Here is a 6658-nt window from a genome sequence, read left to right on the forward strand (position 1 = left end):
AATAGTTTTATGGAAAATTCCAACTTTATTTCAATAGAAAATTTTTAGGCCTTTTTTATCGAACTATTTAATTCCCCTATAATTGGAAATAAAAGAGACAATTACATTCTCTACACTATATTATTATATTGTATTACACTTTACAAAGAAATTATCAAAATGATTTGAAATCAGGATCTTGCAACATACCTATTGAAAGTTATGACGCGTATACATTTCCTTTACTTATTATTGTAAAGTAAAATTCAATCATATATCAACTATTCATATTTTTAAATTGTTGCAATATTGATAAAATCATATTTCTGTCGAAAAAAGTTATAATTTGTGGAGCTCAGGATATCAGTAAACATTTCTCTTTCGTTAGAGTTGCTCCTTACAATTACAGCATTAAAATAAAAATATTGAATTTCAAATTAGCCTTAAAGTATCTACTTCAAAACTTATCTGCGGTACTGAATTCTGCAATCTGCGTCACGTGGCAGGCGCCACGAACAACCACGAAGCTTTTCCGGCAGCGAGTGGAGGTTGGTGTCTGGCAAGATTCAGCGAATTTTAAACAAGACAATCACAACTTAATGACCAACTTTACTCCACCCTTTCGGAAATTAAGAATGAACTAATTAATAACACCAGGTGTTACGGCGTTACAATATAATTCATTTAAATCAGAGTTGTTAACAGTTAGACTATGTAGATTTCCTTGGTAAGCTTAAATTTATACTTGACAAGAGGTAGGTTCAGCAACTTAAGAAGTAAGAAAAATCCAGGTTCTCAATTTATTGTGGATAGAAAGCATATTTCCAAACATCTGTCTCCAGATCTTGAAGGATTTTAGAACTTAGGCAATTTAGTTTATGATTGTAGCCAGGGCCTGCATCGCTCAATTCCTGAAACCATATTGCACCTAATGTACTTAACAGGCGGTCCCTCTCCAGCCTTGAGTAAATGACCAAACTTTCCAAAATCTTACCTCCCTGCTCTCCTACCTTACCTGACTCAAAAACCTTTGCAACCCCACTTCGTCAACTCCCATAATGCGGACACGTCATCGAACATAGTGCGAACTTTGTCAGAGACAGGCAGATACAATTCGAACTCTGTGCTCAATACTTCGAGAGCATCCTTCTTTACTCGGACAGTCATTAATTTTGTACAACGCTTCACACTGCATTTCTTATACAGTAAAATAAACTATTTTATTTACGAATTTCAAACTGGTGCAATATTTAATGAAACACTTCCTCCGCACCAACACCAGGTGTATCGACTCGTTGGAATCCAGTTCCAAAGTGCAAAATCAGGAAATTGAACTTGTCAAGAAGGAAGCGAAAGTCCTCCATGGAATCTGTCGCCAGGGCTCCAGACGTGAACATTCGTCAGGATGACGTTATAAAATTGTATAGAATCATAAAAAGCGCCTTCAATGACTCATCCCCCCCCCCCCAACCACCTCCCGATTATTGTAGTCAAATTCGATAGACAAGATCTACGGGATGAAGTTATTGCAAGACGTAAGGTTAAGAGAGACTTCTCTACCTCTAATATGGAATGGACTGACAAAAAAAAGCATTATTTATCTTTGCCAGGCATAAAGACTACTGAATAGGAAGATTTATGATATTGTTCTCAGTCTCCGTAGAGAAACTAAGATCAAATACTTGTGGATTGCTGGCGGACAAATTTTCTGCCGTAAGGCGGATGGCTCACCTAGGATACGTGTGCCTAACATTCAATCTGTTGAAGGAGTACAATAGTAACCACTCTCTAAGTCCATTTTGTATTTTATTTTTTCTTATCGTTCATTAGCTATACTTTATCGTTTATGCTACTGTATATAACGTGTCCATTGTGAGATTCATAGGTTAGGTTATGTTTTCGTCAACAAACTTCAAATTTTGCTAAGTTCAAAAAAAGTTGTGTCTCGCCGTATGAAATCAGGACATTGAAAAATAAGCAAAGTTAAAGTAAATTGAAATGTTTGTGCTGTGCCAGGATGACACTGATTTCACTTCTCTATTATAATGCGAATAAATAAAATGCTGAAAAGGGTTACATTTCATGTGTTATGTAATTCTTCATTTATTGGAGAATTATTGCAAAATTGTACAAATTTATGCCGAAAATGGTACAGGAAACAGTATTTACACATTATTCGTCTTAAATTTGTATAATTTTAAATTAATTCGTTTATTTTCTCTAATTTTAATTCATGCAACACATTCAAATAATATACACATTTATGTACACGAACACATGGATACGCTTTAGTTTGTCGCCTCCTTGTAGATAGCGCTACTGACGCTATAAGTGGTCAAACGCGCCCATGGGAGTCGACCCAGTCTGGATATCAGCAAAGATATTATAAACGTAGATGCGGTACGCAGTATTAGAGTGGGGGAACTATATATATAGGACATCACCTTTTCTGCCATATCGAGGTGCTGCCCTCACCGTACGACGAAGCCGAATTCTTGTTTTCTCATGCTTCGTAAAATATGACGGTAGAAAGAGTTTTTGTGGTTAGAAAGTTTCATATTCCTCCAACTCGACAATTTAATTAAATTTTGTTCAATTTAATAATGTGTTTCTGTTCATATAATCGAAGTGAGGGCAATTTTGTATATAATGGTCTTTTTACATTCTCATCCTAATGAGATGGTTTTGGTTTTATGTAAAATTTCACTTTATCGGTTTTCATCAAATCTCCACGTTTTGAGACCTACTGAGTCAGAAAAAACGATTTGTATGAAGGTATTCGTCTGTCTGTCTGTCAGATTGGATTCTGCTTTGGCACACGTTTTTAAGGTCTAAAAAGAAAGAACAAGTTCGTAACCCAGCTATTTTGGATCAAAATTCAAAGTGTGAGCACTTTTTCAAAATGTTTGAAACCACATTTTTTCAAATTTTCAAAATTCTATGCACGGTTATTCATAGTACTCAGAAACTCAAACAATTTATCCTTATGGCTTTTTTCTTTAAAAAGAAAATTATCAGAGTTACAACATTTTCCAAATCCAAAAAAACGAATTAAAATGCACATTTTAATCCAAACAACGCATGCTATGAAAAAAAGTCAAGAAAAGAAAAACTTTGATTTTTGACAGCCCTACAAGGTGATCATAACAACTTTTTTAATTTAATCGAAAAGTTGAAAATTTAAAATTTGATCGTATCAAAACTTTTTGAAACCAAATTTTTTCAAAATTCCATGTACAGTTATTCATAATACTCAAAAACTCAAACAATGTATCTCTATGACTTTTTTCTGTAAAAAGAAAATTATCAGAGTTAGAGCATTTTCAAAATCCAAAAAATAAACTAAAATGAACATTTTAAGCCAAACAACGCATCATATGAAAAAAAGTCAAGAGAAGAAAAACGTTGATTTTTGAAAGCCCTACAAGATGATCATAATAACTTTTTTAATTTGGTGAAAAAGTTGAAAATTCAAAATTTGACTACCAAAAATTTTTGAAACCACATTTTTTAAAGATTTCAAAATTCTATGACCGTTTATTTATAGTACTTAGAAACTCGAACAATTTATCCTATTGACTTTTTTCTATAAAAAGAAAATTATCAGAGTTAAAGCATTTTAAAAATCATAAAAAAAATTAAAATGAACCTTTTAAGCCAAAAAACGCATGATATGAAAAAGGTCAAGAAAAGAAAAACGTTGATTTTTGAAAGTCCTACAAGATGATCATAACAAATTTTTTAATTTGGTCGAAAAGTTGAAAATTCCCAATTTCATCGTACCAAAAATAATGAAAAATCCAAAAATTCCATTTTTTGGTCCAACTATGCAGATTTTGTTTTAAGTCGTAGAAAACAATACTAAAAATAGAAAATAAAAATTTTTTGGACTAGCGACACAAGCTACGAAAAAAATATGACATAACTTGTTCATCCAAAAAAAGCTATAATTTTTGATAGGATACGTAGTTTTGGCTTTGAACGTAAAAAATAACATTCAAAATAAAAATATTAAATTTTCTTGAACAATCGACATAAGGTACAAACTAAAATTAACATACAAAAAATTTTCGCCTGAAAAGATCTATAAATTTATTATTAATAATTTTGAGATAGGGCTAGTAGATTTTCTTTCAATTGTAAAAAATAAGATTAAAAATTAAAAAATTAAATTTTTGAAAAAGGACAAAAAAGACGAAAGAGGACATAGGATCCTATATAGAACCCTATATATGTTCCTTTATTAGACCCTATGCAGATGGGCAGTAGTTTTTATTTAATTGTAAAAAACAAGATTAAAAATTTTAAAAATTATAAAAACAAGGAAATAAGAATTAGCATGATTTAATTTTTATGCATATTATGAATTGTAATGGTATAAATTTATCACAATAATACATGTTTCAGCGCAGCTTAGAATACAATTTAAAGTAAGTTACGTATAGTGGTATATACATAGCACGATAAATTTTCGGCATTTGAGACCTAAAATGAACCCTCTAAGTTGAAAAACCAGTCACGGGGGAATTTTTTAAGTTGGAACTTCGAAATCCTAGTTTTAGAGAAAACGGTCCAAACATGCATTACAATTTTTTTACACTCTAGAGGGGAAGACACCCCCGAACAGTTTTCATTTCCGGAGAAACAAAATCTGTAATTTTTTTCGGAGTTTGAATTTTCGAAAAATTGAACTTCATATTCCAGGGATTCATCGAAACGTGCCAAAGTTTTTAGGATTTGAAAAGCAATGTCTACAAAATAAAACCATACTAGTAACTTTTATTTACAACCTACCCTCACCCCCGCAGTTTAAATAAAAAATCAAAGAAATCTAAATTATTTAAACAATTATTGATTCCCCAAAAATGTAAGAAATATTCTTATTTTCTGATTAAAATGCAATATTTTGTCATTGTCTGATGAAATTAATTTTTCTAAGAACATTATATAATTATTTAAACATATATTAATTGTTTATTTTCAAAATTTCTAAAAATTGAGCCAGAGATATCTACTTTTATCAAATTGCTATCCTATGCTACTGTTGTTCAATAATTACTTAATTTGGATACATTTCCTCTAATGTTTAACAAATTTCTATTTGTTTAAACAATTTGTATTTGCTTGAGCAGTTTTTTTTAGATAACTAACAAAATGAAAAAAAAATAGAACACATACAATTAATTACGATTTTTAAATTATTCTGGTGAATGTAATTATTTAAAGAAATTGTATTATTTTAAACAATTAAAAAGTGGTTAATGTATTCTTTCTATACACTTTACAATGTGAAACATATTTGTATGTGTTCTTTTTTATTTCATTTTTTTAGTTATCGAAAAATAACTGCTTGAACAAATTAAGATTGTTTAAGGAAATAGAAATTTATTGAACATTAAAAGAAATGTATAAAAATTATGTAATTATTTAAGAAAACGTAGCACAGGATACTGATTTGAAAAGAAAGTTGATATTTCGCCTCAGTTCTTAGAAATTTTAAAAATAGAAGGTAAATAATTGTTTGAATAATTACATAATGTTTTTAGAAGATACGATTATTTTTTTACATTTTTCGGAAATAAATAATTGTTTTAATAATATTAATTTATTTTCAACAATTGAAAATTGCTTAAAAAGTCATTGTAAATATTCAAATTGTCCATTAGTAATTATTTGTATGAAAAAATACGACGGTAATTGTTAAAAACTGATAATAATATGTACAAATGTAATTTTTTTATTCTTGTGTAATATTTGGGGCGCTTCGGGGAGGGTGCCCGAATAAAAATGCTTCGACTTCAGTTCGACTTGAATTGCCCCCAATCAAGACATGCTGAAGTCGAAAAGATCGACTTGAGCATTTCTCAGTTTTCAGACGGAGCCAGACTTTAATTTATGTATTGGAGACAAGTTTGTATACCTTCAAGACATAAATTTATCTCTTAAGTCCTATTTTTATGACTCCAACATGTGCGGTTTAAATCTTCGAGCGTATGCCTGCCCTAATAGAAAGGATATTTCTAACAGTCATAAAAGCTAATCTTTGTTAATGGTTAAAATATCTTGTTTATTTTTATACAATATATATATATACAGGGTGAACACGCTGGGGCTTTCATACATACATGGCGAGTTGAATGCTACCCGAATTGCACAACAGCAGAGGAGAAGCCATTATACAGGGTTATTTTCATATTTCGCGCCTTCAAAGTTTCATTCGGATCAGCCATTCGGTCAAGTCCGTGCATCTTCGGATCAAGTTTATAATAGTTTCCATAGTTGCGTTCGAAACTTCAAACGGATATAAGTGTCAAAACACTATAGGTTATGTTATATAGTAATTACAAATAATAAAAGTGTTTATTTATAATGATGTGAGACATGTGAACTGAGAAGTAAACTCATTTTTTTCTGTGCCAATAACATTATAGAATGGCTGCTAAGTGACAGATACTATAAAACAGTAATAATATTTTGTGCTTCCAGTGAGCGAAGAGTAAATGGTGTTGAACGCTTATTTTTACTGCATAAAAAAGGTATGTTATGAATAGACAGGATATGTTTTAAATAAAGTGACTGAAATATTACATGCGTAAACTTTAAATTAACATTGCCTACATTTACTGACAGCGATTAGGGAAAACAGGTGAATCTGAACATAACCGCTTGAAGTTTCGAA

Source organism: Belonocnema kinseyi, chromosome 2 (genome assembly GCF_010883055.1).
Source record: "Belonocnema kinseyi isolate 2016_QV_RU_SX_M_011 chromosome 2, B_treatae_v1, whole genome shotgun sequence".
Taxonomy (NCBI): domain Eukaryota; kingdom Metazoa; phylum Arthropoda; class Insecta; order Hymenoptera; family Cynipidae; genus Belonocnema; species Belonocnema kinseyi.